At 40.1% G+C, this 11,796-nt stretch overlaps 1 long non-coding RNA gene across 1 annotated transcript; it reads left to right on the top strand.

The window, feature by feature from the left end:
• Nucleotides 1-5,553: 5,553 nt before the first annotated feature.
• LOC110260329 (uncharacterized) lies at nt 5,554-11,093 on the top strand. Its single transcript, XR_014805759.1, has 2 exons — nt 5,554-5,725; nt 9,350-11,093. It is a non-coding gene; the product is annotated as an uncharacterized LOC110260329 (long non-coding RNA).
• Nucleotides 11,094-11,796: the final 703 nt, after the last annotated feature.

Raw genomic sequence — 11,796 nt, forward strand, 5'->3', positions numbered from 1 at the left:
TATTTTTTATTTATTTAAAAAAAAATTTTTTTGTCTTTTGTCTTTTTTAGGGCCACACCCGAGGCATATGGAGGTTCCAGGCTAGGGGTCGAATCAGAGCTATAGCCGCCAGCCTACACCACAGCCACAGAAACGCCAGATCCTTAACCCACTGAGTGAGGCCAGGAATCGAACCTGAAACCTCATGGCTCCTAGTCAGATTCGTTTCCACTGCACCACAACGGGAACTCCATTAAGGCTATTTTTTAAAGTCAATTGACTTTATTTTTTAAAGTTGTTTTATGTTTACAGAAGATTGAGTTCTAAGAGACACTTCCTCCCCCCAGCAGTTTCCCCATTATCATCTTACATTAGTATTGTACATTTATTTTTAAGAATCCCAAACCTATTATTTTAAGTAGAACAAACAGCACTAAAAGTGTGTATATGGGATCATTTCTCCTCAATAGTGAGAAGTTGGATATTTGCATTCAAAAGTAAAACTAGAATTCCCGCCAATTTGTTGGTAACCAAAAAATTGAACCATGTACCATGTATGGCCACTAGATGGAGCAAAACACTAGTAAATCCACCTTCCCACTGTTTTTGGTGGCCAAGAAAGTAGGTCAGTGAGTCAGGTTCTTTAATTACATTTGTCAGTGCCTATTCCAAAGGTTGAATTTGGCCCTAGTTCACCAAATTCGTAATAACAGAGGTCAGCCTAACCTTCAAGATGATTAAATAACAGTGATAGCATAGGACTTCTGCTAGGCAGCTTATGTAATTTTCTTCCCTGGAAAATACGAAAGAGGAAAAGGAAAAATAAATCACTTCTCTCTAGATATTACTGTCAAGGCATGAAGATTTTCAGAGATATAAATTACAAGCTGCTTCTGTGTGCCATAAAAAACTTACTTCTACAGTTTAAATTATGCAGAACATTGCCTGCTTTTCCATTTGAGAAGAATAAACTTACCTTGCACAATTCTAATTTCTCAAATTTCTGATTTGAGTTAAACCTCACAGTTCTGTGAGGTAAACATTGCTATCATCTCCATCACAGATGAGGAAACAGGCTCATAGAGGTGCAGGAACTTGCTTAAGCCTCACAATTGGAAGGTGTAAAACCAGGCCGTAAGGTGGTGAAGGATGCTGGCAGGAGTTGGTGGGCCAGGGATCGAACCCACACCACAGCAGTAACCAGAGCCACAGCAGTGACAACACGGGATCCTTAACCCACTGAGCCACCAGGGAACTCTGGAAACCTTGGGTCTTGTCCAAGTTCTGCCTCCCATGCCTGTTAGAATTTGAAAGAAAAAAATTGTCCTTAAAATACTGATCTTTTGTTTTCCCATTTGGAAAATGCTTAGATGGTCCCGAAGGCAGTGCACCCAAAACGTAAATGCACTCAACCTCTGGAGGTCTTGTGAAAACACAGATTCTGATTCAATTAGTCTGGGGTGGCCCTGAGAGTCTGCATTTCTCAGCAGTTCCCCTGGTGATGATCATGCTGCTGATTGGAGGACCGCGCCATGGCGCCTTCCTACTCTGGGGAGCTAATAACTAACATCCGCAAGGGATGTCCCCAAACTAAGAAACAGGCAAAACTGTTTATCTGCAACAGTGCTTGCAGTCTGAGATATTCACTGGCAGCTGTGTATTTGAAAGGAACTCTTACTTGGTATCGATCTATATTTTTGCATCTAGATTAGTTGATCAGATCCTATTTGGAAATGAAGTCGTTATTTCAGTTATCAGCCTCCAACATGTTCTTATCATTTGCTTCTCTTTTTTTTTTTTGTTATTATTATTGTCATCTACAGCACACCTGTCATCTCAGATAGATTCACCCCAGATTATCTATGTTAACACCTGATATGAAGCCAATGTGTTATGTCTTTGCAACATAAAACAATAATCTTTACCTAATTACATGCTGGGACACAGGTTAGGCATCCTGTTTCCCAAATAAATAACCCCTAGGTTTCTATGCCCTCTCCATACTAGAACAAGCTTTTATCCCCTTGCAGATCCCACGTGCTCTCAAGTTATTAAACTATAGCCTGCACTTGAGACCCATTTGTCTGAGAGATTCCGCATTTACTCTATGCTTGCTTTATAATTTACAAAAGCATTTTAGTATATGTCAATTCATTTAATCCTACAAAAATGTGGTGAATTAGGTAGGGGAGATGTCATTTTCGCCACTGCAGAGGAAGAGATGAAGGCTCGAGAAAGGTTGTAACAGGCAGGAACACGGGGCCGGTGTCTCCTGACAAAATCCAAGTGCCTTCTGCTGCCCTGCCCTGCCCACCTATGCCACTTTGTGTTCAATGCGCTTGTGAGTCTATGAGCAAGAAGCATATCAACGCTATAGCTAAAGGAAGAGAAAAGGAGGTAGAGTAAGCTTGGCATCCTGTATTAGGAGAAATGAGGAGATAAGGGTAGCACATTGAGACAGGTTGATGGCTAGGAAAAATCTTAAGTTTCTGCTGACATATCTCAGAACTCCAGGTTTGGTCCCTAGAGACCCATAACTTCAAAGGTCATTGACTCACTTACATGATTGCAAAGTGGATTTTGGAGGCAGGGGAGGATGCTGCAGTGTGCAGCTGCTTGATGTGAGAGCTCAGTTCCCAGACCATGGATTGAACCCAGAGTGCAATGGTAAAAGCACCGAGTCCTAACCACTAGACCACCAAGGAACTCCCCTGGAATGAATATCTTAAATTGGGCCCTAGTTTTAGGCTCAGCAGAAGAGTACTCAAGTCTTGTTCTTTCATCTTATTCCAATGTCTACAGAGTGCAGATGGTATGTGAGGAAATCTAGTGGATCAAAGATGAAGACACATTCTAGAACCATAAAAAGCTTTCTTTCTTCTTTCTCTCTCTCTTTCCATCTCTCTTTCTTTCTTTCTCTCCTTCTCTCTTTCCTTCCTTCCTTTCTTTCTTTTTTCTTTCTTTCTTTTTTTGCTTTTTAGGGCCACACCCACAACATATGGAAGTTCCCAGACTAGGTGTCAGATCGCAACTATAGCTGCCCGCCACAGCCACAGCAACATGGGAGCCAAGCCACATCTGCAACCTACACCACAGCTCACAGCAATGCCAGATCCTTAACCCACTGAGCGAGATCAGGGATCAAACTCACATCCTCATGGACACTATTTGGGCTCATTGCTGCTGAGCCACAATAGGAACTCCCAGAGAACATCTTTAATAGAGAGGGCTTATTATTTCAAATACTCATACACCAATTCATTTCAAAATATGATGTAGCACCTTGCTGCATGCCAAACACTGTCCCAAGTGGAGAACAAAGGCAATGACAAAGACAATGTCCCTGATTTTTTGTTTTTCCATTTGGCCCTTAAGGCAGTACACCTTCAATGTAAATGCACTCAATCCCTGAGCTCTTGCGTGAAAATGCAGATTCTGATTCAGTCGGGGTGGGCCTGAGAGTCTGCGTTTCTCACCAGCTCTCCCAGCCATGAGCATGCTATTGACTGGAGGACCACACCCTGGAGCCTTCCCTGACCTCAAGGAATTCACCTGGCCAGTACAGGATACAGAAAAAGTCAGTAGAAGTACCACAGGGAGGGCTGCCCAAGTTTCCATAGGACTCACCTACCCTATTCCTGAAGAGTCAGGTGAAGCCTCCCCAAGGAAGTGACACTTAAGCTGAGCCAAGCTGGGGTGGAGGGAAGGGCATGTATGCCCAGGTCTAGAAGCAATGGTGTGTGATAAACATTTAACGACCGTCTCTCTCCAGGTAGGCAAGGAGGCCCTGAGAGCTCCCACTGTGACTCAGCAGTAACGACTACTATCCATGTGGATGTGGTTTCAATCCCTGGCGGTGGTCAGTGGGGTAAGGATCCGGCATTGCCAGAAGCTGTGGTGTAGATCGCAGACAAGGCTCGGATCCTGTGTTCCTGTGGCTGTGGTGTAGGCGGGCAGCTATAACTCCAATTTGACCCCTAGCCTGGGAACTTCCAGATGCTGCATGTGTGGCCCTAAAAAAACTAAGTAAATAAATGTCCAGCATGTGTGTGCATATTACTCAAAAATATTCATTGAATCTGGAACTAAAAATATAAAATTTACTCATAAATCATGTTATGACACCATACTTTCAGGGAAATGTGGTAAGCCACTCTAAAATAAACTGAGGATTTCCCACTGTGGCACAGTGGATTAAGGATCTGGCGTTGACACTGCTTTGGCATGGGTTTGATTCCTGGCCTGGGAATTCCATATGTTGTGAGCACAGCCAAAAAATAAATAAATAAAATAAAGCAACTGATAACACCATTTAAAAAATAGGGTTAGACAGTCAGACCTTATATTTTACATATGTTATCATCAAATGATATTGATCCTAGGTTAGAATAAAAATATACAAAAATGAAAAATGGTTGAATATTAAGATTATAGAATTTACACTTTTCCTCAGTTTTCTTTGTTATCACATCATCTTTTTCTTTGTTATTACATTGTCTGTTTTTCCCTACTGATATTATTATTATTATTTGTCTTTTGTCCTTTTAGGACTGCACCCACGGCATATGGAGGTTCCCAGGCTAGGGGTCTAATCAGAGCTGTAGCTGCCGGCTTATGCCACAGCCACAGCAATGCCAGATCCAAGCCGCGTCTGCTACCTACACCACAGCTTGTGGCAATGCCGGATCCTTAACCCACTGAGCAAGGCCAGGGATCGAACTCACAATCCCATGGTTCCTAGTCAGATTTGTTTCTGCTGTGCCGTGACAGGAACTCTGCCCTGTCAGTTTAATACTGATATTTAGTACTGATATTAAACTGAGAGCAGCTTCTTCTGCTCTTAAGAAGGAGAAAGAAAAGACAGAAAATATTCCAACAGTTGAACTGTGCTGAATAGGTTTTTTTTTTTCTTTTTTGTCTTTTTAGGGCCGTACCCATGGCATATGGAGGTTCCCAGGCTAGGGGTCAAATTGGAGCTGTAGCTGCCAGCCTATGCCAGAGCCACAGCAACACCAGATCCGAGTCACATCTGCAACCTCCACCACAGCTCACGGCAATGCCGGATCCTTAACCCACTGAGCAAGGCCAGGGATCGAACCCGAAATCTCTGGTTCCTAGTTGGATTTGTTTCCACTGCACCACAACGGGAATTCCTGTGCTGAATAGTTTAATGCTGCCCTTTTAACAGCTGGAAATTTTTCATGGAATAGCTCCAGCCACACTTCAACTTGTAAAAAAAATCATTTAGGAAACTTCTACCTTAAAAGCAATTCATAAAAGAAATGTACAATGTGCCTGTGAGTCATCCTTCAACTACTGATATTTTCTTCACTAAGCTTCTATAATGGGGAAAAATTATCATTCCACTTAAGCTTCTGAGACCTGTTATCACTTTGTAGATTGAGTAACCCTTGGAGACAAGGCCATCTACTGGCTAGACAGCCTGGAAACAGTTTCCAGACCAATCAACTCCCTGTAAATTGTTCTTAGACCAATCAACCACCTAGAAACAGAATCTGGACCAATCGCTGTTTTCTAAGAACTATTTCTCCTAAAATCTGCCACGGCTGCCTTGCAAACAAAAACCAAGGACATAACACTTACATGAATTGTTTTTATACAGACCTCCCCTGTTCCAGCCCATCTAATGACCTTTTTGACAAGTACCTGGAACTCTGTGCCCCTAAGTGGATTTCACTCTGTACTGAATAACTGTTCAGCCACGTCATATCCTTTGTGGAATGAGGTAAGGACTATGTACATTTCAGAGTATATCATTTGGTACATTATAGTGGTTTTGATGTTATTTTATGGGTTTTTTTAATTCAAACTTAGGTGGTCGTAAACCTTGGCTACACATTAGAATCACCTGAAGAGTTTTTAAATCCTGATGCTCAAGCTTCGCCCTAGACCAAGTAAATCAGAATTTCTGTCATCGGTACTTGTTAAAGTTCCACAGATGATTCTAGTGTGCATTTTACGTTGAAAACAATTGCTTACCTAGATCTGAACTAGAGTCAAAGCTTGCCAAAGGTAAGGCAGTTTCTTGTAATTTTGCTTTATCTCACCCTGTGCAGCCTAGCACAGATTTTTCTGCCTAAGCTAGGCAGCTGATTGATAATAAATCCACAGGGAGTTTCAGACTAATACCTGGGATTTGGAGTAAGACCAGAATTACATCATCCTCTGAGCTCAGGGAGGGAATATGGAGTGGTTCGTAAGAGCTTTTTCTTCTGTACTCAGATCTGTGTTTGAGGTCCAACTCTATCACCACCCAAATCTCTGTCCTAAAAGTATCTCTTTGAACAGGTATTGATAATGTAAGGAAAGCACTTTGTTTGGCCCTTGGTCTTAGAGAACTAAGAATAAACACAAAATGATTGAGATGACATACTTGCAAAAGTAAATCCTTCCTAAGGATGATGTGTACCACTGGTGACAGGGCTTGGAGAGTAACTGCAGTGCTGGTGTTCAAAAGGTATCCTTAGGCCTGTTATTTAACTAAACAGAAATGTAATCTGATCAACCCTCCTATAACATAAAGATTTCAAGTAACACTATAGTCATGCCAATTGTCATATATGGTAAAGCAAGTCTCATTGCCTGCACAGACTATTTAAAAAAAAATTATAGATCTAGAAAAGAAAAAAAAAAAAAGGTAGAGTTTACAGTGCATCGCTAGCACTATGTGGGAAAACAAACCTGGCTTCCATGATGGGAGCAGTTTGACCGAGCTTTTCGAGGCTTTCCTGGATTATTGGAGTAAGAAAATGTGCAGCCCCTCCAGAGGCAACTTGATTCTCTAGAATAGACAGGCTCTTTTGGAAGCAGGAAATGCCAGGGGAATATCAAGCCTTACCTAATTACAGAGCCTTCTGGAATCTAGGAATTAGAACCATAGAGCAGCCTGATCTTTGGTCCTCAAGAAACCCCTCTTGGGGTTCTGATTGTTGCTCACCGGTTATGAACCTGACTAGCATCCATGAGGATGCTTGTTCCATCCGTGGCCTCACTCATTGGGTTAAAGGAACCGGTGACAAGCTGCAGTGTAGGTGGCAGACGAGGCTCGGATGCTGCATTGCTGTGGCTGCAGTGTAGTCCGGCAGCTTGGATTCGACCCCTAGCCTGGGAACTTCCATATGCCATGGGTGTGGCCCTAAAAAGCAAAAAAAAAAAAAAAAAAAAAAAAAAGAAAAGAAAAGAAAAGAAAAAAGAAGAAGAAAAAGAAAAGAAAGAAAGAAAAGAAAAGAGCCCCTCTCAAAACCAGTGTGTAGGAGGAAAATGTTTTCAAAATCCCATTTACATTTGAATTTGTTAAGGCAGGAATATCTCCTTTTGATTAACCTCCATTAGTCACAGTAATAATGCCAGCTCCCACGTACATGAGGTATTTCATTCCTCCAGTATCTAAAAGAAGCCTTGGAAGTAAATTAACAATAAATCTATCAATTCTTTCAAGCCCTTCAGCTACAGGCTTATGAGATTTCATTTTTGCAAGCGGGTAGTACCTGTCCCTCCTCCCAGCTAGAAGTTTCGAAAATGTGTATCATTGGTTGCCAGAGTCCAGCTCCAGCAGCCAGGGTATTCCCTCCGGGGATGGACAGTGTCGGCGAAGCACATGGAGACAGCCTCTTTGTCCCTTCTTTCAGGGCACTGGACTGCTCAAATTTTATTAGCATAGGTAACAGTTTATATAGACAGCTTAATTGTAACTTACATCACAGTGCTTAGATCATATTCTCAAAGGTTAAATTTTAGACTACATGGTACAGTAGATATACTATGTGTTCTAATAATTTCAATCAAAACTAATGGATACAATGCATCATGCAAAATTATAATGGGTACAAAACATTATGTGGAAAAATCATTATATGAAAATAAGGCAATTCGGTATAAAAATGTCTTGTTACTTTTAGCAAGCGCCGCCCATTATTGTTTTAAGCTAAACCTTAACAACTAGAAAGGTCACAAGCACAAGAATTTAACATTTACAAAAACTCATTTTTAGATTAAAGCTTGAGGTACTAACTTCAAAGCATTATGGTCAGGGGACAGTATGAGAAAATATTTTCTATATCAGAGCAACTTAATTTCATAAAACTTAAAAGCTCCCTACAAAACTTATTAAAAGCAAGATTATATTTTTCCATCGAGAATAATGTATGTCTAACCTATTCTAACCTATTGTACACTCCACAATTACCTAACTCTAAAACCTATTTTTACTTGTAACAAAACAGTGAATACTTTGTTTTTGCTTACATTAGATCTGAATAGGGGGAATTTCACCAAGGTGAAAATCTTATTATTTTATCACTGTTCCAATATTTGTTGTTCCAATTTTATTGAATCACAAAACAATATAGAAAAATAACAAAGAATAGCAAACAAATAACAGAAAAGGCTTGAGTAATAAGTAAATAACAGGAAAGACTGAATTTTCCAAGAAGCAATTTTTATTCTTGCACTATTGTGCAAAGCCTTCATTTTATTATTGTTGTCATTGTTGTCGGGTTAGCAGGTGAGCCTCATTATTTTTAGAACTTACCCTCGGAACTGTGCCACCGGGTAAGCCCTTTTCCCTATTTCTAAACCTGCCCTCAGAACTGTGCTGGCGGGTAGGCCTTTTTTCCTTGGTTAGGAACCCTGCCTTTGGAACTGTGCGGTCAGGCTAGTTCCCTTCCTTGGCCTCCTGTATCTCCTCGGCTCCCCGCAATTGGTCATGAGTGAAAATGGAAATTTCTCCTGCTGTGAATATACAGGGAGGGACTAAATGCATTCTAAAAACAGAAGGCAGAGTTGCCACTGTGGTGCATCAGGTTAAGGATCCACTGTTGCTGCAGCTGTGGTATAAGTCAGAGCTGCTGCTCAGATTTGATCCCTGGCGCCAGAACTTCCATTTTCTGTGAGTGCAGCTGAAAAAGGATTAATTAATTACCTTAATTAATTAAAAACAGAAGGCCATTTTTATTATATCACCCAGGAAATAAAGCATTATTCGATGATTTCAAACTATTTTCTAAATAATGCCTTTGTGACCTCAATGTTATTCCAGTCCCTTAACAAGTTTTTCTTAATGAAAAATACTCCTGTGCTTGAGAAAGGTAGTACAGCAGTGCAGATGCATACTATATTTCCCAGGATATGGATAACATAGGCTCAAAATTGTAGTTTGTCATATTATATGCTACAAATGTGATATACATTGGCAGTGTTTCATTTTCATACATTATCTAATTGTTCCAGTCACATTCGTTGACGGGTTTGTCATTTTTCCCATTGGATTTCCCACTGTATCTTGATGACTGTAACTTTTTAGTAATTCCTTTTTTTTTTTTTTTTTTTTTTTTTTTTTTTGTCTTTTTAGGGCCACGCCTGTGGCACATGAAGGCTGCCAGGCTAGGCGTCAGATCAGAGCTCTAGCTGCCGGCCTACACCACAACCAGAGCAACCCAGAATCTGAGCTGCGTCTGCGACCTACACCACAGCTCACGGTAACACCTGATCCTTAACCCACTGAGCGAGGCCGGGGATCCAACCTGCAATCTCATGGTTCCTAGTTGGATTCATTTCCATTTCTCCAGGATGGGAACTCCAGCTTTTTAGCTATTCTCTGTCCTTCGAAATTTCACGAGAACTTTACAATCAGCTTGTAAATGCCTTTTTAAATAATCCGGCCATGATTCTGATTGGGATGGTTTTGACTCTGTAGTTCAATTTATGGAGGGTTGACATCATAATAATATGAAGCCTTCCCCTCATGAGTGATTTCCATCCCACTTTTTTAGATCTTTAATTTCTCTTTGTATTTTTCAGTATAATTATTGTGCACATTTTTTGTTAAATTTTTATTTCTAAGTATTTTGTTTTGATGCTTTTGTAAATGGCATAATTTTTAAAATTTCACATATGGCCCAGTAGCATAAAATATCTTGATGAATATTCAATGTGCACTTGTAAAGAATGTACTCTGCAACTATTGGATCATCTAAATATGTCAATTAGGTCAAGTTGGTAAGACTGTTACTCAAATCTTCTATATCCTTATTGATATTTTGTCTATTTATTCTATCATACACTGAAAGAGCAGTATTAAAAGGGCAGTATGACTGCAGGTCTATTTCTCTCGTCAATTTTTGCTTTTGCATGTGTTGAAGCTCTGTTATTCCCTGCATACATGCTTGGGATTGTTATATTTTCTTGACTGATTGACCTTTTATTGTTGCAATATCATTCTTTGTTCCTGGAAATACTCTTTGTCTTTAAATTTGCTTGGCCTCATATATGTAAATACTAGCTTTCTGATGCTCAGTGTTTGCATCCTATAGAGAAGCAGATAGTTTGAAAATGAATGAGGGTAAAAAAAAATCTATGTCTCTGTATTTAAGTGCATCTCTTGTAAACAGCATATGATTGAGTCTTGCTTTTCATCCAGGCTGACAACACTTTTATTTTTTTAAGTAGATTTATTTATTTATTTATTTATTGTCTTTTTGCTATTTCTTGGGCCGCTCCCGCGGCACATGGAGGTTCCCAGGCTAGGGGTCCAATCGGAGCTGTAGCCACCGGCCTATGCCAGAGCCACAGCAACGCGGGATCCGAGCCACGTCTGCAACCTCCACCACAGCTCACGGCAACACCGGATTGTTAATCCACTGAGCAAGGGCAGGGACTGAACCCGCAACCTCATGGTTCCTAGTCAGATTCATTAACCCCTGTGCCACGACGGGAACTCCCGACAACACTTTTATATTTGGTGTTTTAATGTTACAGATTGATTTAAGTCGACCATCTTACTATTTGTTTTTTACTTGTCCCTCTCATCTTTGTTCCTTTTTTTTTTTTTTGGTTTTGGTTTTGATTTTATTTATTTGTTTACTTATTTATTTATTTATTGTATTCCAGCTTACCTCCTCTACTGGCTTTTTAGCTACTATTTTTAAAGAGATTACTAAAGGAATTCCCTGGTGATTCATCAGGTTAAGAATCTAGCATTGTCACCACTGTGGCACAGGTTCAACACCTGGCCCAGGAACTTCTGCCTGCCAGCATGCCACAAGCGCAGCCCCCAAAACAAATAAATAAGTAAATAAATAAAGTGATTACAATATACATCCTTAATGCATCACCTTCTACCTTGAATTGATATTATACCTCTTCATGTATAATGTAAGGGCCCTATGATGAGACTTTTTGATAAAGCCCTATCTTTTGAAACTTCAAATTTTATGTATTTATTTATCAAAACCATCAAATGGAATACTTAAGATGTTTGCATATCATTGTATCTGACTTTTACCGCAGACACAAAAAAGAACCATGAACAAATATTAAACTCTAGATAACAGTATGCATACTGAAGAGTCGAAGGATGAAGTAGAATGATGTCTCCAACTACTTTAATATGCATCAAAATTAAGATGGATTGATGGACAGTGAGAGCACTGCCTAGATGGATAGCTATGTGACAAAGCAGAGCTAGCAAAATTCTAATGGTAGAATATAGGTGACTCTTTCCATTTTTCTCTGCTTGAAAATTTGTATCATAAAATGTTGGATGAAAAAGCCCCTCCTCTAACTTGATATAAAAATTAAATTTTAATCTGTTTTGTAACATTAATTAATTATACAATGAAACCTTAAAGGCAGAAAAAAAATATGCAAGGACTTCCCACTGTGACACGGTGGGTTAAGACCTGAGTGCAGCAGCTCAGAACACTGCAAAGGTGCTGGTTCAATCCCCAGCCTGGTACAGTGTGTTAAAGGGTCCGGCATTGCCATAGAAGCAGTGTAGGTCACAGCTGTGGCTCAAAT

This window comes from Sus scrofa, chromosome 1, assembly GCF_054392235.1.
Source record: "Sus scrofa isolate SSC_HxYL_T2T_F1_AM1 chromosome 1, Sscrofa_HxYL_maternal_Yorkshire_Landrace_v2.0, whole genome shotgun sequence".
Lineage (NCBI taxonomy): Eukaryota > Metazoa > Chordata > Mammalia > Artiodactyla > Suidae > Sus > Sus scrofa.